The 21534-nt window shown below is 40.5% G+C and overlaps 2 protein-coding genes and 1 long non-coding RNA gene across 6 annotated transcripts in view; 2 read left to right on the forward strand and 1 right to left on the reverse strand.

Moving 5' to 3' along the window:
- The window catches only part of LOC129762448 (teneurin-a), a 305694-nt gene that overhangs the window by 53307 nt on the left and 230853 nt on the right, over positions 1 to 21534 (forward strand). The window lies entirely within an intron of this gene.
- Positions 1 to 21534, forward strand: part of LOC129762455 (uncharacterized) — a 43610-nt gene that overhangs the window by 20848 nt on the left and 1228 nt on the right. The window lies entirely within an intron of this gene.
- On the reverse strand, positions 1993 to 6818 carry LOC129762456 (uncharacterized). Its single transcript, XR_008740630.1, has 3 exons — positions 6619 to 6818; positions 6076 to 6530; positions 1993 to 3332 (listed from the first exon to the last, which is right to left on the reverse strand). It is a non-coding gene; the product is annotated as an uncharacterized LOC129762456 (long non-coding RNA).

The following is a 21534-nucleotide window of genomic DNA, read 5'->3' on the forward strand; positions in this document are numbered from 1 at the left end:
TGAAGTGTGACCAACTGACTTGCATTTGTTGCAAGTCATGGGCTTTGGCACGAAGAGTCGCACAGGCAGTCTCAATTTGTCCACCATGACGTAGTCAGGGAGGGCCGAATCAGCAAAAGTTACTCGAAACGAGTCTGACGGCGTGAATTTCGTTTTTCCCTCTTCTTGGGATACTTTACCTAGTTGGCGACTGTCCAAAATTTTAACGCCCACCAAAGGGAGTCTTTTGAATTTACCAACTCCTTCTTTTATCAATTGGCACGTCAGACCCGTTTCAGTTACCACCCCAGAGATTTCTACGTCATGGGAGGGCACGTAGACACGATACTCTAGGGTGAACCTCTCGTCGATCACAATTGCATTTGCGTGTTTCCGATCACTCACGACAACACGCAGTTTGTTCGGCCTAACCTTAGAGATTTCGACCACGGAGGAATAAAATCTTGCCAGATCTTTCGAAACCTGAATGACATTAATAGATTTTCCTTTAGGTTTGGGCCGGAAAAAAACAACCCATGGACCAGCTCCAGGTGCATCGTTTGGATAGACCTTGACACGAGGAGAGGAAACAACTGAGGGGGAGGACGAGGTCGATTGTTGAGCGGGAGCGGGATCAGTAGGACTGGGAGGCAAGTTCGGGAGTTGAACGGAAGCGGGAGATGGAGGGGGCGAAGAGGAAAAGTTTGCCAATTTTCTTGAGGGGGGCTTGTTGAGGTTAATTAACTCTTTCTCTGAAGAGACATCTTCTGAGGGGGGAACGCGTTTGAGCGACTTCCCAGCCCCCGTTGTAGCTAGTGAGGAGGAAACAGTAGTTTCAATCTCCATTTCAACTTGACCTTCTGCCATTACGGCAGATATGAAATAATATAATTTTGAATTCTTCTATCTTCCTAAACCTAATATATAATTATAGAATCACATTATAAGGAAATAAATTTAGCATTTATTATTCTTATAATCCTTACAAAAAGGTACTTAAACACTAGTGTCTAAATCATGACTGAGGTATCGTTCCTGCTTTCTGATGCTGCCCAGTTGTTCCTTTACCTAGGCTACGTTCTACCTGGTTCTGATGGTACGTTGGTAGTGGTGACATAAGCAATGATGGTGGCTTAGTGATGACGTGGCTTGGTGATAGCGCGGCCTGTTGATAGCGTGACAAGATAGTGATGTCGATACTTGTTGGCTGAGCGTAATCATACGGGTCTGGTGCGTAACTCCTCCGGGGGAAGATTGAAGGACGTCCTCGGACTGTTATTTTGGTTTCGAGAGGGGTTCACTTCCATTTTCAATGGTCACTTTTCATTTTAGAAAAACGATTTTGTCGATAGTCCTTTGATGACGATTATAAATGGAGTAGATGTCGTTTTTCTTCTTCGAAATTCCATTTACCACAATGTTCGGAAAAACATCTTGGAATTCTGAGACATCGCTGATAAACTCCCGTGAATTGTAGTTACCTCATTTGTCTCAAAATGGTTCTCTTCTCATCAAATGTGCCAGGAAGAGTAGTTATTGTTCAGTTATTTCGAGTAAATAATTTTTGTCACGTTGAGCTCTGATATAATGTCTTTCCATTGAGATCTTCTTCAAGAGATTGTGTTTTTCTTTTTTTGTAATGTCCTTGCACGTAGTTTGGTGAACCTTTTTTTTCAGCGCCTGGTGTGGATTATTGAGTAAATCATCATTCTTGGGAAACATGTTTCGGAACTGGACACTCACTATTCATCGATGTGGTTTTGGAAACGATATTTTCTAATTTCTAATATTTTCTAATGACATCGGATGTATGAATTTGATTTGATTCTGCTTGTGTTTTCCTTTGTTTTTATAAATTTATGATAAAAATCAATCCTGAGAAATAAAACCTATTTTCTTATTTTATCTTGTTTAGATAATCTTTTTGTAATTATAATGAATTTTAATTCTAAGAATGTTTATTATGTCTAAAAATTACAATTTACATATTGAAAATTTTTTTTGTGTGTCATGAGCATATTAGTTATATTGCTTAGTTTACAAGCTATTATTTTAAGTTTTATCTCTTAAACCTTAATTTATTAAATTCTTCTTACTATTTCTACATTTAATTCTTCTTACTATTTCTAGATTTTTTTTTTAATTACTTTTATTGAATATTGTGAAATGAGTTATTGGTGTATTGAAGTATTACATTTCTATCTACTATTGCGATAATGTTTTGGTATTTTGGTAATATTGTTGGTTTATTGTATCTGTAAAACAAAATCTGGTCGTTTGAAGTGTGGGAAAAGTGTTTTGATGGTATCTGCTTTGGCGCTGAATATCCTGAAATGAAACAATATCTATAATAATTAATTGGGGTGTTGTAAAATGGGACTGATGGATCAACCGAATTATCATCCGTATTAGTCGTATCATTCATTTTCTGGTTTGCTAGACTATTTCTCTTTTGCTGTATATCATTCACTGTAATTGAAAAAAATTATGTTATTACAGGTAATTTTTATGTGATCTCTGAGTTTTGTGTTTGGGTTTTTTTTTTTTTTTTGAGATAATTATTTGAGGTCAATTTTCGTGAATTAGATGGGTTTTCCAACATTGTGTAGAACTTTTTCGATTTAGGGGGGCAGGTATTTTATCATTGACGGTTCAGTTTCTTATAGTCCTGAACAATTCGGGTTTCACGTTTACCTGACGCGTCTGGGTTTTGTTTTGGGTAGTATCCAAATAGAAGATGGGTTTGTCCAATGGATTTTCTGATTATTCCATTTTCTAAAATTTCCCTCACTTGTTTTTCTACATTCTTTTTGAAGGCGGGTAAGTTTCTGCGGGATGTACCATAGATTAATGCGTTCTCTATTGTCGTAATTTTGTGTTTTATTGTGGGAGTAGAAGTATTTCTTTCGTTTGGTTTCAAAAATGGGTTTCGATTATCCAGGATAATATCGAAGAGACAATCCTTTTCAATTTGAGGCAGGTAGTCTGTGAAGATGATTTTTGATGATTAATGATTGTCAATTGAATCCTTTTTCTCACTGGGAACAGGGTTGATTGTCTCGAAGTTATTGATTTTTAGTTTCAGCGGGGACTCTAGGAGTGGTGGTGTGTTTTATTGGTTATTACCTCAATTGTAGATTTCCCATACTTGAAATTATATAGTCCGTGTTCAATTCTTATTTATCATTGTAACTTTTGACAAGTTGGTACCAACCAATCGCTGTCCTCCAACGTATGGATTTAAATGGTATGGGAAAATGATTTCTCAGAAGGAAGATATTTCTTGAAGGGGTATGAAATGTAATCAATAATCGTAATCGTTTTCGCCTTATTGCTTGCGAGGAATTGTGAACCTAGAATGTCATCAAAGAAATCGTGAATTTTAGTTCAAAGTATTTGTTGTGTACGATAAAAAATGTTAGCTGTAGTCTTATTACGATCTAGCAACAAATTAAAATCTCATTTTCTGGATACGATGTTTTGTCGGTTGCCTTCGAATCGTTTAATGTGTTAATGTTAAACGTCGATTCGGTTTTCATAGACGATACACTATCACTGTACTCATTGTCACACGTTCGTTAGAAGCTGTGAATATGTTGTTTACTGTTGTAATTATTTTTGGGGTTGAAATTGTTCACGTTGATTTTTTTGTCGTTTCCAATTTTGAAATAACGGGTTCGCTTAAACTTATTTACAAAAGCGTGTGCTGATTTCATATTTTCAGGCCTGGCAGCCCATGTATATTCAAAATATGGTTCATTCATTCCTGCTATGAATGCAGCTAAAGCGACTTCTTCGATGGAGGAATTGATCGCTTCCCAGTGTTTGTTATATTTTTGATTTTGTTGTGCTATACTTTAATATTTTGTACTTATTCTTTAATTTTATTATAGTATCGTGTCATTGAAGTTTTCCAGAGTTAGCTTTTATAATAAGTTAGCTCTTGACGGTCGCCAAGGACGTTTATGAGAATTTCTTTCACGCCCTCAATGGTTTGGGGATTTTCAGCCAGGTAAATGATGTCCTTTGCTTTATCTTTTGTTTTACAAACAACGAACAATTACATTGATTCTACGGAGCCATGTTTTTGAAAAGAGTTGAGGTGCATTCAGCTATGGAGGGCCACCCCGAAAGTTGTTTGCAATATCCTTCAAACCATGGGATGGATTTTTTCAGATCGGGAATCTTAAATAACTGGGCGATACTGACCGCATCTTATACAGTTTGTTTCACTACAGTTTTCATGTAACGTTGTGATAGAGCATCCAATAAACTTTACTGTTGAGTTTGCTGCCTTTGCATGCCACTCAGAGTTAGAGCGAACTCTGCCATTGAGTTATTAGCTGTTCCATTTTAATAATCATGAAAAGAAAAAAAAGATCGCCTATATGGTAGTGCGAACTCCCTAGAAGCACACTGAAAGTGTTGATTCGCTTCCGTGAACAACGTAAGGAAATTATTCAAATTCCGCAGACTTATAGCACACTCAACGATGCGTCTATCTGGTAGTGCGCTATCGTATTGGTGTCGATTCACTACAAGAAAGGACAACTAGAATAAAATACTCACAAATTTTGCTGCTGTCATCTGCGTAGGTTCGCAGTGCTCGCTTGCGTCGAGCTTTGTAACAATGCGCTAAGTGTTTGTTGCTACTGTTCCTGATTATGTTTCCTATCTTCCAGCATTTGACCCAGCATAGTAGTTTTAATAATCATAACAATAAAAAAAAATCGCCTATCTAGTAGTGCGAAAACTCTCTAGAAGCACACTAAAAGTGTTGATTCGCTTCCGTAAACATCGTAAGAAAATTATTCAAATTCCGCATACTTATAGCATACTCAACTATGCGTCTATCTGGTAGTACGCTATAGTGTTGGTGTCGATTCACTACAAGAAAGGAAAACTAGAATAAAATACTCACAAATTTGGTTGCTGTGGCCCGCGTGGGTTCACAGTGCTCGCTTCCGATTTAAACTTACATACGAAAGCGTAAGCTGAATCCATGTCTTCAGGTCTGGCAGCCTGTGTATATCCGAATAATGGTTCTTTTAGTCCTGCTATGAATGCGGCTAAAGCGTCCTCTTCGATAAATGCATTGATCGCCTCCCAATGTTTGTTATATTTTTCATTTTGTTTAGCCAAAATTTTAATATTTTGTACTAGTTCTTTAATTTTATTGTAGTATCTATGAACGGACATATTGTCTGTCATTTTGATTTGCCAGAGTAAGCTTTTATAATAAGTTATCTCTTGGCGGTCTCCGAGAGCTTTTATGAGACTTTCTCTAACCTCATCAAAGGTTGGAGGATTTCCAGCCAGACAAATGATGTCCTTAGCTTTACCCTCTATTTTATTAGTGACAGCCGTCACGAACATTTTATATTGGTTCTCCGGAACCAAATCTTTAAAAAGACCTAAGGTGTATTCAGCGGTAGCAAGCCACCCTGAGAGTTGTTTACGATTTCCGTCAAACCGTGGGAGGGATTTGATAGGATCGGGAATCTTAAATAATTGCTCGATACTGACTGCACTGTACGCAGTCCGTTGCACTGAAGACGTGCTCGCATTTCCCAGTGAGAAGCCATCTAGTAAGCGTTGCTGATGCTGATTTTGCTGCTCTCGCATTCCATTCAGCACTTGCGTTAGCCCTGTAATTTGAGCTGTTAGCATGTTAGCATTATTTGAGCTGGGAACATGTGATAAATCCCTTGAGTCGATACTTTGTGTATCCGAATCGGAGTTATTATCGGCAATTTCTAATTCAGTCGATTTTAGTGCTCGCCTTACTCTTCTCAGTGCGTTAAACTTTGGCATCTAGTTTGGATTACCAGTCTAGTTGCACTTGGGATTATAAAAAGGGAAAGAAAATTGCCTATCTGGTAGTGGAATTTTCTAGAAGCACACTAAAAAGTGTTGATTCGCTTCTCAGAAGCGCACCAAAAAAAGGTGTTGATTCGCTTCCCTACCTAACAAAGTTAGGGACGTGAGAAATTATCAAAATTTCTCAAACTTATCTTCTCAACTTGACGTCTATCTGGTAGTGCGCCAATGTTTTGTTAGAAAATAAAGTTAGAAAAATAAAAATAAAATACTCACGGTTTCAAGTCGTGTGCGTGGGTTCGGCTGAACGTTGCTGGTACTCCAGGTGGTGTAGGCGGGGGGATCCACTACTCCTCGACGACGTCAGTTAAATCCTTCGGTCTTCCTGTCTTAGATGCTGCTACTAGCGGGATCGCTTCAGCCAAGTTGGTTGTGCTCGACTAGCCACTTTTTCACTTACACTCACTTCAGCCAATTCCGTACGGCTGCGCCAATTATAGAATCACATTATAAGGAAATAAATTTAGCATTTATTATTCTTATAATCCTTACAAAAAGGTACTTAAACACTAGTGTCTAAATCATGACTGAGGTATCGTTCCTGCTTTCTGATGCTGCCCAGTTGTTCCTTTACCTAGGCTACGTTCTACCTGGTTCTGATGGTACGTTGGTAGTGGTGACATAAGCAATGATGGTGGCTTAGTGATGACGTGGCTTGGTGATAGCGCGGCCTGTTGATAGCGTGACAAGATAGTGATGTCGATACTTGTTGGCTGAGCGTAATCATACGGGTCTGGTGCGTAACTATATATATTATACCTAAATCGCACACCAATGCGAATGAAATGAAACGGTGTCCCAATCGAACCGCGTGGCAATCGCTCGGTACAGCTGCAACGGTAAATCGCACCACCACACGATGATGGAATCGATGACGATGATAAAGCACACACAGCGATGATACGGCACACGCACCGCGCCCGCGGTGGAGAACTTCTTCCTCACGCTGGTTGTGATTGCTGCTCTTCTCACTCGCGCAATAAAGAGAACCCCGTTAGGGCGAAATAACTTCACCAGCCACTGATAACGGTATAGTGGAGAACGGTATAATCTCCACTATATGATAGACGCGAACAAATTTGCGACCGATGTCTTCGGACTGCGCGAGCTGATGCGTCTGTTATTAGAGTAAATTCCCGAGTAAAATCGGGGAATTGTAAAAATTTTGGACTTATAAGGGCATTTTTTAATTGTTCGAACGCATTTTGGCACTCGGTGGTCCATTCGAATGTTGTGTTTTTCCGTAATTGTTTGTTTAGCGGATGGGCAATATCTGCGAAATTTTGGATAAATCTTCTGTAATAATTACAGAATGCAACAAAACGTCTTACTTCGTCTGCACTGGTGGGTGTGGGGAAATTCACTACTGCTGAATATTTTGATTTATCTGGTTGTATTCCAGATGCTGATATATTGTGCCCGAGATACGTAACATCGGGTCTGAAAAATGAGCATTTTTGTGGATTTAATTTCAGATTGTAATTTCGCAACTGTTTGAATACTTTTTCTAGGTTACTTAAATGATGATTCACTGAGCAACCAACGACGATGATGTCATCGATGTACAAAAAGGCGCACTCTGGTGGTAAACCACTTAGGGCTATAGTCATCATCCTTTTAAAACTATTAGGTGAGATATTTAGTCCAAATGGCAGTCTGTTGAACTCATAATGGCCATTTGATGTTGAAAATGCTGTTAGCTGTTTTGAATGCTTGTCTAATTCAATTTGGTGAAAACCAGACATTAAGTCTAGTGTTGAAAAATATTTAGCTCTACCCAGGTGATCTAATATTTCGTCTATTCTGGGCAGAGGAAATTTATCGGGAGTAATCTTTTTGTTTAATTGCCGGAAGTCGATTACTAGACGCCACTTTTTATCTTGGTTGTTGGACTTTTTGGGTACTAAAAGGATTGGGGAGTTGTAGGGCGATACTGAGTGTTGAATTATTCTATTGTCTAGTAGTTTGTTAATCTGATTGCTAATTTCAGAAATTTGTGACTCTGGTGTGCGGTAATTTTTAATATAAACGGGTGTGTTGTCTTGCAGGTGAATTTTTTGTTTGTAAAAATTGTTTGTTGTTAGTATATCGTCTTCTAGTGCGAAAATATCATTATATTCCGTGCATAATTTTGTCAATTTCGCTTGCGCTTGTTGTGGGGTCTGGCTTAGATTAAGTTCTTTAGCCAGTTTGTCATGTCTAATTTTTGTATTTTCGAATTGTGTCGATTTGATATGGTTTATTGTGTAGTGCTCTAAAGGGATGATAGTAGGTTTGAAAGATTTAGGAACGGATACTTCTTGGGTATTAGTGTTGATGATTTTGATGAAAGAGGAGTCAGGGTTTATTATCGAGTTGGCGCAAAAAACGCCTTGTTTAATTTCTTGTGCTACGATTACCGAATCAGCTTGAACTGCTGGTATTTGAATGTTTTTGATGATTTGGCATCTGGCTGGTATGATATAGTGATCGTCCCAGTTATCTTGTATGGGTATTTCAACATAAGTATTGTCGAAGGTAAAGGATAACAACCAAGTTTTAAGGCACAAATTGCATTCATATTTAGTTAGGAAATCGCGGCCTAAAATTCCATCAGTATGTATCGGAAATTTTTGTGTTACCACCTGAAATTGGTGGGGTATTTCCATATTATCCAAAGTTAAAGTGGTATTTGTACTGGCAAGAGTTTCGATTTTTCCCTCCGTCACGCCGTTTATTACGCAGTTTTTGCTATAGTTTACTAGTTGGTCTCTGTCTATTATATGTTCCTTTATGAGGGAGATGTCTGCTCCAGTGTCAATTATGAGGGTGCATGGCTTTTCGCACATGCTCAATTTTATTGTAACAAACATAGAACATGTTATGTTTATGTTATATATATTTATTGTTCGCTTTGAAACGGCCTTTCCCTTAATGTCCTTTCCTCCTGTTCTTGCTCCGGGACGGACTGGAGGTTGTCCGCCGGCGTCCCTGCGTTTCCCGCAATCCGTACAAATCGTGTCGTTCGGTTGGAATTGTTATTTCCACGCTGGCCTCTGAAGTTTTGGGTTCTCTGATAGTTTGGTTGGGTGTATTGGTGGTTTGGTGTTGGTTGATTGAAATTTGGCCTATTCTGCCCATAGTTTTGACGAAAATTGGATGGTTGGTGATTATTATTTTGATTTCGACCCCTATAGCCGAATCTAGTGTTTGGTTGTCGAAAGTTATTGTTGAAGTTTCGACTTTGATTTACCCGCGAGTACGTAAATATGGACGTATTCGGATTATTTAAATTCTCCTCCAATGCTTTTGTCATTGCATCGGAGTATGAACCGAAAGTTCCAGCTCTCACCACAAAGGAAGTTCTCTCGCATTTCAAACCTCTGGCTAAGTACTTTATGCCTTCTTTGGTAGCCATTGACCTGGCAATCTGAGGCGAAATACCCATTGCTATATAAGCGGTTTCCAGACTGAAAACCAGCTTTTCGAGCTCTAGGCAGAACGGTTCTATAGGGCCGATTTGCTTTAGATTTGCCATTTTAGCAATGACTTGCTCCGGAGGGCACGCAGAAATTTTTGCTTGCAATGTTTTCAATATATCGTTAATCGATTCTGGAACTTCGGCAAAAACGTTTCTCGCCTTACCCTCCAATTTTGTTAAGATTACTTGAATTATAGTTGCTCTGTTTTCTGCCGTTTCTATTGTCTTGACTAAATTTACGGCGTCTGTAAATGCCTTAATTTTATCCACGTTTTCATCGAATTGTGGCACAATTGAGGATGTGGTGTTAATAATTTCAAGTAAATTCGCCATTTTAGAACGTCTTGATAATTTTAACGTGAATATAATTGCTAAAACTATTTCTTTTAGCGATCTTGGTTTTCCTTTTTCGATTGTTAATTTGATCGCGTTTAATAAAGAATTTGCTTTTTCAATGCAGATTAAGAGTTCTGGTTATGGTTTGTCATTTAACTTGAATGAAGACAATCTTTTTATATTTTTCACAAGAGCTTCCGCTTCCCTGATACGTATTAACAAGGTGGACTTTCTTAACTTCTTCACGACTTCTTTTTGAATTGTATCGTGAATTGCTTTTAATTGTTGCAGGTTTGTGTATATCTGTTGAAGGACCTCATCCATTCAAAATCGGTTTATTTAAGGAAACGAAAAAAAATAATGGTGAAAAGTTATTCGTACATATGTATAATTGTTACTGTTTGTTTGTTTTTTTTTTTTTTTTAACAATTTAGACAGAGTCAGTTACTGTCGCTAACGTTTTTGCCGCCTTCATGGCTTTCATGGCATGCGCATTCATGCATCCTTTGTAGGCTTTGTATGCCTTGGCTACTAATAACAGTATAGCTATGGCTAAGATAATACAAATAATGGTTCCTTGAGCCTCGTGAACGGTGCTGTGGTTGTCAAGATGGTTGAGTATCTGAACTTGGGCATCGCCCGTGTTTGTAACTGGTTTTGTACTAAATAGTCCCATAATGATCCAATTATGTCAGGAAAAAGGAATTTGTATATTTATATAATACTTTTTTTTTTTTTTGCAAGAAAGGTTATATGGACTATTTTTCTTTGTTTCGTTTTCGTTAGTTTTCGCTTTTCATGGTTTTGTTTTCATTTAATCGAATCTGACTTACTCCACTTTATTTTACTGCCGTCCTCGCTGCTGTCCTCGTTGCTGGCCTTGCTGCTGATTTCGCTGCTGCATTCGACTCCGGGGGGGGGGGTGTCTGGCAGGTGAATCCAGCATCCAAATTGTACGAGATGTAGTGCGCCTGGTTTTGTAGGCTGATGTGCGAACAAACGTTCTACCGTTGTGATATTGTTTCACACGGTGTTGGTAGTGTAGGATGTGTGTGTTATGGACGATGACCACGAAATCACGGGCGGGTCTATTTCACGGTGATCAAATTGATTTTTCCATCAACTGTGTGTTTCTCCACGTTTAGCTTTCTAGATGTAATGTGTCTCACATAAAATCCAGCATCTAATTCCTCGTGCAATCCACGATGTTGGAAAATTAATCCTTCGTAACACTTGATAACTAATTTGTCATATTTGCTGGAGTCATGTTATCCATCTTGTTTTTTTTTTTTCACCATAACTTTTCTTCTATTTCTTCTCAATTAGCAATTGTTGCATATCCACACCAACTCAGGTGCTTCGGACGGGGGAGTGTTTCCGTGTAGGCACAAAAACCGATTATTATTTTTTTCACTCAACGTTCACTCTGTTTCTGCAGCTTGCTTGTTCGTGCTACACTACACTCGATTGTTTCAACAGTTTAACTGTTTTACCGTTACGTTCTTCGGAATGTAACCGCTAGGGTCTAAAAAATGCATTTTAGAATTCACTTTCACACTCGTTCACGACCTCACTGCGGTCCGATGTCACGGTCCCCATGTAAGCAAGTCACTTTTTGGTCTTTCGGATCGAGATAATTAACTGCTACGTTTGGTGTAGCTTTCTCGACTGTGCGGCCCAAGTGCCGCACGTTTGGTTTTATTCAATTGTCTTATTTTCTATGTACCTAGCTATTTTACATATAATAATTTCTAGGCGTGGTCAGACGCACTCTAAAGACAACCATGTGCGGAACATCTCTTCCGTATGCCAGAATTAATGACCAGAACACATGTGTAATGACCAGAACACATGTGTTTACTATTCGTGGCCTTGCCGAGGCTAGCGGCAAAGCGGAAAGAAAGCAAATGTACAATCACGCTTGGTTCGCATCGAGTTACGCAACCATAAATAATAAACAGACCCTTGGCCCAGTAAAGAGGCTTGTAGTCGAACAATACTTATGCTTGCGTTGCTCGGCGTCTTCGTGGGGGATTTATTGCCTTAGGGGCATTGAACAATTTAGAATTTTGTTTATTATCGCGCGGGTGGTCTAGTAGTCATATTACAATTTCCACACACGGTTCCTGACAGTAGATGTTCTCGAATCTCGGAGCAACCCTTCAAAAGCTTTCGATGTGAGGGGCCTGTCCCCACAACCAACTTTACGTGGTTTTTACCAACTGTGGGATCCAGGCGAAGGTTCGAGCTCCCGAATGTCAGCCCCAATGATTCAACATCATTCACCACCACCTACAACGTCTTTTCATCTTTCACAAGCTGCAACTACTACCGGTGAGGGGTCCGTTAACCCCGGGCATTTCCTAACACCGGTCCTGATTGTAGATGTTCCCGTACCTCGGACTGATCCTACAGCAGCTACCGGTGTTGGGGACTTGCCCTTACAGGCAAGTACAAGTAAGCGTTTTTACAACAGACAATTCTCCCCAGCTACCTTCTCATTCTCAGATACTGAATTCAGACGAGTACGAGACAACGAGAACGAAAGTCAGTTCAGCAATATCTCCGAAATCAACACAAATAACAACGAAACTTTCCTTCTTCAATGAAATGTGCAAAGTATATGGCAAAACTATCCCGAATTCAAAAAACTCGCTGATGACAACACTCCAGCCGTTATCTGTTTACAAGAAATGATGACCGATAAAACCAACAACCTTCTATGCAACAATTACAACTGGATAACACACAATCGTCCAGCGAGCCTAGGGAAGGGTATCGCTGGTTTGGGCATTCGGAATGACTTCTGCTACCAAAGCATAAATAATATCACTGATATGCACGCTTGTATTGCCAGAATTGGCGATCCTTGGAACATAACTGTCATTTCGCTATACATTCCAAACAATGCGAACAACGAAAACCTGGTCAACGAGCTCAACGAATTCATAAGGACAAGTGAACCTCCTTACATAATCTGTGGAGATTTCAACGCGAAGCATGAAGCTTGGGATGCATCAACTTCCACTACTCGAGGTCGCAGGATTTTTGAATGGGCTGTTGATAATAATCTTGTCTCGCTGAACAATGGATCACCTACTCATATACACTGCACGTCAGGATCATTTTCATCAATTGATATTTCTTTTGTTTCTGCTGGCCTCGTGTCAAATTTTACATGGTCAGTTGAGCAAGACAGTTATGGAAGTAACCACTTTCCGATTCTCATACGATCCCACAATACGTTCCGCAACATTTACTATCGCAAAAGATGGCTTTTCAAGGATGCAGACTGGACTGCTTTTGAAATGATAATTGATGAAAAAATTCCAGCTGGTGCCACCATGTCGCTAGACAATATCACTACTAACATTATCCATGCCGCATCACTTTCAATTCCAAAATCAAGTGGGAAAATCGGGAAGAGGAGCCAGTTTTGGTGGAACCAACAGATAGCGATGGCGGTAAAAAACCGAAGGAAAGCTTTGAGGAAACTCCGCAAATTAAGCATAGAGAATCCAAGCAAAGAAGCTGCGCGTTTGGAAAATCTAGAAGCAAATAAGCATGCCAGAAAAATTATCACGGAAGCCAAACAATCATCTTGGGAACGATTCGCGGAAATCTTCAATTCGAATACTAACTCGTCGGAATTGTGGCAAAATTACAACAAACTTGCGAAGAAAAAACATACTGGAGCCCGTAGTATCTTCATCGACGGGAAACAAACGGATGACCCTCAGGAAATCGTCGAACACTTTGCCGAGTTCTTTGGGTCAACCTCATCTACAGCCAACTATTCAGAAGAATTTCAACAACTGAAACGAGATCGTGAAAAGCATAACTTAGACTACAGCCTTGAAGTATCCTCACCCCTAGACAAGGATTTTTCAATTGACGAACTACTGCTAGCCCTAGATAACACGAAAGGTTCATCAACGGGTCCTGATAACATCGGCTACCCGATGCTGAAACGGCTTCCACTCCATTGCAAATACACCCTTCTAAAGGCATTCAACCATATCTGGTCTCATGGAGTATTTCCGAATTCATGGAAACAAAGCATCGTGATTCCAATACCAAAATCGGGAAAAAAACAGCAAGGATTATAACCAATTTCGTCCCATTTCTCTGACCAGCTGTATAGCCAAAACCTTAGAAAAAATGGTCAACCGTAGGCTGACTACCCACCTAGAAACAAACGGAGTATTCCACCCACATCAATTTGCCTTTCGTAAAGGTATGGGCACAAGCGATTATTTTTCGGAATTAGACCATGTGATAACGGAAGCAGCAAAAAATCGAGAACATTGTGAAATTGTAGTTCTCGACATGAAAAAAGCTTATGATCGTGTATGGCACCGTCACGTGATGGATAGAATTATCAGCAACCACCTGGGGAAGAACATGATGCGATTCATAAGAAATTTCCTCGCGGAAAGAACATTTCAAGTAAGCTATGGAGGATCGTTATCACGAGCAAAAATTCAAGAAAATGGTGTGCCCCAAGGGTCTGTGCTTTCTGTGTTGGCAATCAATCCTATCTTTGGTGCTGCTCCTAAGAACGTCCGTATGTTCGTTTATGCTGACGATATTGTGGTCGTTGCTACAGGCAAAATGGTCAAACACTTGCGCCTAAAGTTGGAGAGAGCAGTTCAAGCCATCTCGAAATTGGCTTCTAGCGTAGGGTTTGAAATCTCGGTCGATAAGTCTTCAACAATGCATTGCTGCAAACTACAAAACAACCGAAAATGGCACCTTGACGGAGGGAAGATAGACCTGGACGGAGTTGAACTCCAAAGGCCAAAAACCACAAAAATTCTTGGTGTGATATTCGACAGAAGATGCTTGTTCAACAATTACACCAAAAAGTTGATCGAAGACTGCAGAAGTCGACTAAATTTGCTGAAAGCAATTTCTCGGTGGGCTGACAGGAAAACCCTCGAAAGAATTGGATACGCTATTGTTCTCTCCAAATTATTTATGGACTTGAGGTACTCAAGTGGCAAAACATCATCCAACTTACTCCAACCTATAATGCTGTCATTCGGATTGCATCAGGTGCCCTCCGAACAACTCCAATACAATCGATGATGGCCGAAGCAGCACTGCTCCCATGGGAATTTGTGGCAACCTTAACATTGGCAAAAAAGGCTTGTAGAATCATGGAGAGGGAAAAGACTACAACCAAAACAATATGGAAGAAAACCAATCAAGCACTTAATGTTCTAACCAATCAAAAACTCCCGATTATCACAAAAATCCACACTAAGCTAGGTAGACCCTGGTATGAAGCGTGTCCTAAAATCGACTGGTTTTTGAAAAAACGGGTCAAAGCAGGTCAAGGACGTCTGATAGCCCAAAAATTATTTCAATCACTAGTGGAAAAAAAATACGCTGATTACGACCTATGGTTCACAGATGGTTCGTTAGCACAATCCAAAGTTGGAGTTGGAATTGTAGGCCCGAACTACCGACTTAGTGGAAGCCTTGGTAATCAATGTTCCGTTTATTCCGCCGAAGTATTTGCAATTGCGAAAGCTACAAGGCAAATACAAAATAGAAGCGTAATTTTCACAGATTCTGCAAGCTGCTTACAGGAGATAGAAAAAGGGAAGTTGCATCATCCTTTCATTCAAAAAATTGCAAAAGAGATGAAGGATAAACAAATCATTCTATGCTGGGTTCCTGGTCACCAGGGAATCGACGGAAACGAAAAGGCGGATGACATGGCTCGCGAAGGACGAAATGCGGAGGTGATTTGTTCCTCGGTTCCCGCACAAGATGCAGTTAGCTGGTGTAGAAGGATTTTGTGGCAAAAACATCAATTTATCTGGAACAACGCAGATCCGAGAGGCCTAAAACTTATTAAAGGTACCATAACGAGATGGAAGGACAGAAAAACTAGGCGAGAGCAAATAGTACTGACCAGATTGCGTCTGGGACATACTTGGTTCAACAAAAAGCATCTGTTCGAGAGGAAACCTCCCGTGATGTGTGACATCTGTAGCAAACCAAACACTGTGAACCATTTACTACTCGATTGCTGTAAATACGCTATTGAAAGGAGACGAAACGGACTACCAAACAATATAAGGGATATCTTAAGTAACAACAACAATATGGAAGAAAAAGTACTGAAATTTTCAAAAGACATCAAACTATACAATCATATATGAATTACTGTAAACTCACAAAATAAAATTTAATCAATATACAGAGACGAATGCCACATTAGGCAAAGTCTCTTTAAAAAAAAAAAATTATAAGTTTAGTGGGAAACTAATCTCGTATCCAGATGTCGACACCGTATCGTTGTCATCGCGAATACGTTTCATTCCGTTTCCACCGTGAAGTGTATTCGTAGTGTATTCGAGAATCAGGCCCTAAGTCTCACCATCTGTTATCCTTTACGTATGGCATGCGAAATTTCCCTCTGAAGTTATTGCATCTCCCAAGTGTACATACTTCTCTAGCCACAAATTTGCTTGATTTGATAAACTTCAGGCATTCAGTTTCAATTTTCACATGCACGTTGAACGCATATTCTTGAATCGTCGTTATCACAGAAAATGATTGTCAACATTTTGCCTAATCGTCGAACACTCTTGTAGTACGCGTTAGTAAAACGGATTCCAGAGTGCAAAAATGCATGCGGGTACAAGAGTACACGCAGCTTGCATTTATTTTTCAATGCCGATTTTCCTAGGCTCCATGGTTTTAAAGTCTGTGTTAGAAAAACACATTGCGGTCTGCAAAAATGCAAGCATTTTGTCTTTCGAATGAAGTGATTATCATACCATTTTGTTCAGCCGGCAAAGAGGTATTAACGTTCATAATCTTGTTGTTCCGGCGTAACGGCGTTTCGGCTCTCGGCGTAAAGAGAGCGTTTTCGAAACTTTGAACTTACACCCCAGTATAGAAATGAAAGACCTACGTAAAACGATAAAACACAATTCAATGAAACAAATTTTCCATAAATCCTACGTTTATTAGACCTTTTACAAAAATGCTTCGATGCCCTGCCACGAAGGCTTACGTCAGTTGACCAGAACCTTAGGAATGTCCGATGAAAAGGTAAATGTCCGTTGTTCTACAGCACCTCAATGGTCTTGGCGTTCAGCTGCTGTTCTGTTAATACCACGAAAGTATTGGACCTGATCCTCCGTTTGAGACTCACCTGAAAATTCTCTATCGGTCGCTCCTGAGAAACTTTGAGAAGTTTGGCGGTCTTCGAGACAACGTTCATCTTTAGACGGACCATCTCCAGTAAGCTATTGGCTCAACGCTCCAATACCTTGGTCTCCTTCGTTTCTTCGTCTCTTTTTAAATCGTCCTTGATCCGTCGTTAAAAAAAAAGGCCCTTGATCCTGCAACATGGTACGAGGGTTTAGTATTCCGCGAATTTGAGGACTACGGTTCCCAAAAATTTCGAGTACCCGAATATCAACAACAACGCATTTGAAGCCGACATTTACAAACACATCATCAAACATGACACTTTCATCCCGGGACGCAACGATTTTTAGCCACATGGAGGCCCTTTATCCCCTCATCACAGTCGAGCCTACGCTACCACCGATCAGCAGTCGTCCCGGCCCTGTGTTTGGGTATAGAGACGGGGACTTCCACACTGTCGCCACAGGCAAGTACACGTCCGATGTTCGAACGCAATTGATTTTTGTACCTGATACTCCATACGATTCCAGCGAACCGACACCGTCTATTGATCCATCCTCATCATCAGTTTGGATACCGAGAAGCATCCCCGAATCGACCGACCATCCTTTCTCGGTTTATTACCAGAACGTCAGAGGTTTGCGTACTAAAATTGTTCAATTACGATTACTGCTTCTCAGCTGCGATTACGTCGTGCTTGTTCTCACGGAAACGTGGTTGCGATCCGATATTGATAACGCCGAAATTACATCTGCATACACGCTTTTCCGATGCGACCGTAGTAGTCTAACCAGCATTTTTTCTATGGGAGGCGGGGTGCTGATAGCGGTGAAAAAGCACCTGAAATATGAGCATGTTCCACTTCCGAATTGCGAACAGCTTGAACAAATCGCAGTTCGTGTGAAAACCGCACATCGCTCAATGTATATTGTGGCCATCTATCTCCCACCGTGCTCTAGTCCAGACTTATATCTCGCACACGCATACGCAGTGCAACACATAGCGGATCGTTCTTTTGGGACTGACATCGTCATATCGGTAGGCGACTTTAACCTTCCTCATCTCGGGTGGCTTTTCGACGATGTCATAAATGGTTACAATCCATCGAACGTTTCATCCGAGGCCGAGCAGTCTCTTATAGAAAGCATGTTTACTACTGGCTTCCAACAAATCTGCAATCTCGTGAACACGAATAATAGACTTCTGGACTTAGTATTTGTTAATAGGCCAGATGAACTAGACCTCATAGCACCGCCTATTCCAATTTTACTTGTGGACAATCATCACCCTCCTTTTATTTTAATACTTGACGAAAACGTGGACGATTCAGCACCTGACGACTGCAATGAAAATGTGTCATTCAACAACATACTCACCAACATCGACTGGAGCGCTTTAATGAGTGACAGAACCGTGGACGAATCACTTTCGACTTTTTACGATAAGTTGTATCAAGTTTTCATTCAACATGTTCCTCGAAAAAGACGCGCATTTACCTCGGTTATTGGCAAACCATGGTGGACTCCTGAGCTGCGGCACCTACGCAATAAACTTAGGAAAGTACGTAAAAGGTACTTCCGGACGAGAATTGAGAGAGAACGCAACAAACTTCGCGAAGTGGAATCAAATTACAGAGCACTTCTTCTGTCCACCTACGAAAATTATATATCTAGGATTCAGTCGAATGTAAAAAGTGATCCTTCGCTCTTCTGGGACTTTGTGAAAAAACGAAGATCATTCACTCGTATTCCATACCATGTTAAATACGGAGAATCTCATGCAAGCTCAAATGCAGAAGCAGCGGAACTTTTTGCTGCATTCTTTGAGAGTGTGTTCAGCAAAGTGTCGCCCGTTAGTCGTCGCAATTGCTTTGCTAACATTCCATCGTATGACATCGCATTCCCGGTTTTGCAATTCACCATTGAAGATGTGAGGAAATGTTTTGAAGAACTTGACACCAAGAAAATATCGAGTACCGATGGAATACCTCCCTTGCTTCTTAAAAACTGCTCTTCCACCTTGGCGACGCCCATCGCATTTATACTCAACCGTTCACTGCGCGACCGAACGTTTCCGGCTGCATGGAAACGCGCCTCTATTGTTCCGATCCATAAATCCGGAAACTGCATTTATGTCAGCAACTACCGTGGCATATCAATACTGAGCTGTCTGAGCAAGGTCTTCGAAAAGCTAGTGCACAAGGCTTTGTACAACGTGTCAGCTCCAATCATCTCTGATACCCAGCATGGCTTCATGAAACTTCGGTCTACTACAACTAATCTGATGTGTTATGTCACCGCTGTATCCCGTGAAATAGAACTCAGGCGGCAAGTAGACTCGGTGCACATCGATTTTGCGAAGGCTTTCGACACTGTTCCGCATATCCTTATAATCAGCAAGATGAAACACATGGGATTTCCCGATTGGTTTATGGAGTGGCTGTGGTCATACTTATCGGATCGTTCCGCTTATGTGGTGGTTAATTCTTCACAATCTAGACCATTCAATATTACATCTGGCGTACCCCAGGGTAGTGTTCTCGGCCCGCTGATATTCAATCTCTTCATAAATGATTTGTCTTCACTGCTCTCTTCGTCTAAGCTATCTTTTGCCGACGATCTCAAATTTTATCGGAGTATTACCTCGCCTCTGGATCATGCCGCCCTGCAGACGACATAAACACTGTGCTGACATGGTGTGGCGATAACGGTATGCGGGTAAACAATAAGAAATGCAAGATTATCACCTTCAGTCGACGTTATACCCTGCCTACCACGAGTATTCCATGGAAGGGAAATCGCTTGATCGAGTCAAATCCATCTGCGATCTAGGAGTGACCATCGACGCTAAACTCAGGTTCAATGAACACATAGGAATCACGGCCGCCAAAGCTTTCTCTGTTCTTGGATTCATCCGTCGACACGCTTCCGATTTCACCGATGTTCACGCATTGAAGGCGATATACTATTCTCTGGTGCGCAGTATCCTGGAGTATGTCTGGTGCCCGTATCACACATCGCAGATAATCACCATTGAACGCATACAGAGGAAGTTCATACGGTTTGCACTACGTCATCTTCCATGGAATGACCCTGTTAACCTTCCTCCATACTCCGACCGTTGCCAGCTGATCGACCTGGGTACCCTATCCAGCAGACGGGTTTACATACAGCGCTTATTCGTCTTTGACATGCTACGAGGCTACATTGACTGCTCTGAACTTCTGGAACAAATTCCATTCTACGTTCCACCGCGTCGTTTCCGGAGCTCCTCGTTTTTGGCACTTCCCCGTCACAGGACCAATTATGGTTACAACAATCCGTTCGACTCGTGTCTTCGTGCTTTCAATAACGTGAGTGATGAGTTCGATATGAATTTGCCCAAAAGCTCGTTTCAAAGAAGGATTAGAAATATTTTATAATTTATAATTTAAGTAGTTTAAGTTAAGTAATAATTTCAGTCTGTGCGGCTAGGGCGAAGACGGTGATAAATAAATAAATACCAGGTTCTGCCAAAAGACTGCATCCTTCTTCGCCTGATGCTTCCTGATGAAAACTGCCGGCAGCCACCGCAATTCCCGAGAGAAAAAACAGGAAGTGGGTTATATCTATGGTATAACCGCAAGGGTGACGTAGGACTATCGTTGATTTAGAGATCATTTGTTTGAAGTTGAATCTAAATCCATTCTGAATAAATGAATAAATGAATATTTGGGAGACTTCGAAAACGAGAGCGTTACGTTGGAGGCACAAGGTTTTATGCATCCAATACAGGATACGAAAAACATTGTTCTGAAGAATAATCTTCAGAAGCTAACCTGCTAACTGTACTTGATTGACAAATCACAAACCCAAATGTATTATATGGATATTTTATGGATAGAAAACATTAAAATAAACTCTTTCGCATGAATATAATTTTCAGTTCCAAGGGGAACTGGCAGATTATTTTCCAGCAACGATTAGATATTTCCACATTTTCCTCGATACTGGAAGCCCACCAGTGGTTAATACTAACTCGATAACCACCTATTAATAGTACTTGATTGAAAAATATTTGGTCACAGTGTCACATGAATAGAAAACATTCAAATAAACTCTTTCACATGAATGTATTTTTAAATTCCCAGAGGAACTGGCTGATTATTTCCCAGCAATGATGAGATCTTTCCGGAACTTTCTCGATGCTGAATGGCATCCTAACGGAAAGAGTTCTGCGCGTGTATGTGTCGATCCTTCGCCGTCCACCTCCTCCAGCACGTTAGGCAACGATGTTATCTTGTCGATGTCCTCACGAAAAATGAATATGTCTCACCACCAGAATATCGCTTAAGTATCCTTTTGTGTGTGATTGAATCGAGAGAAGGTGTGGTTTACGATGGCAATTTGGAAGGCAAACTAGAGGGGAATGAACTCTCTGAGCTCGGAACTTTCGGCGACAGAGCAAGAATTGATTGCGGGCGCATACAATATTGGATACGGAAATATCCTACTGATGGGGAAGAATAATCTTCAGAAGCTATTCTGTTAATTGCGATTGATTGAAAAATCACAAAACCAAATGTATTTGGTCACAGTGTTATGGCGGGTTTACATTAGGGAGATCTATAGCTATAGATAGATTTATTCACGTGAAAATAGGTGTAAACGGGTGAGAATAAATATGATACACTTATCCGTGGTATATATAACTTGAATAAATTC

The sequence above is a fragment of the Toxorhynchites rutilus genome, chromosome 1 (genome assembly GCF_029784135.1).
Source record: "Toxorhynchites rutilus septentrionalis strain SRP chromosome 1, ASM2978413v1, whole genome shotgun sequence".
In the NCBI taxonomy this organism is placed as follows: Eukaryota; Metazoa; Arthropoda; class Insecta; order Diptera; family Culicidae; genus Toxorhynchites; species Toxorhynchites rutilus.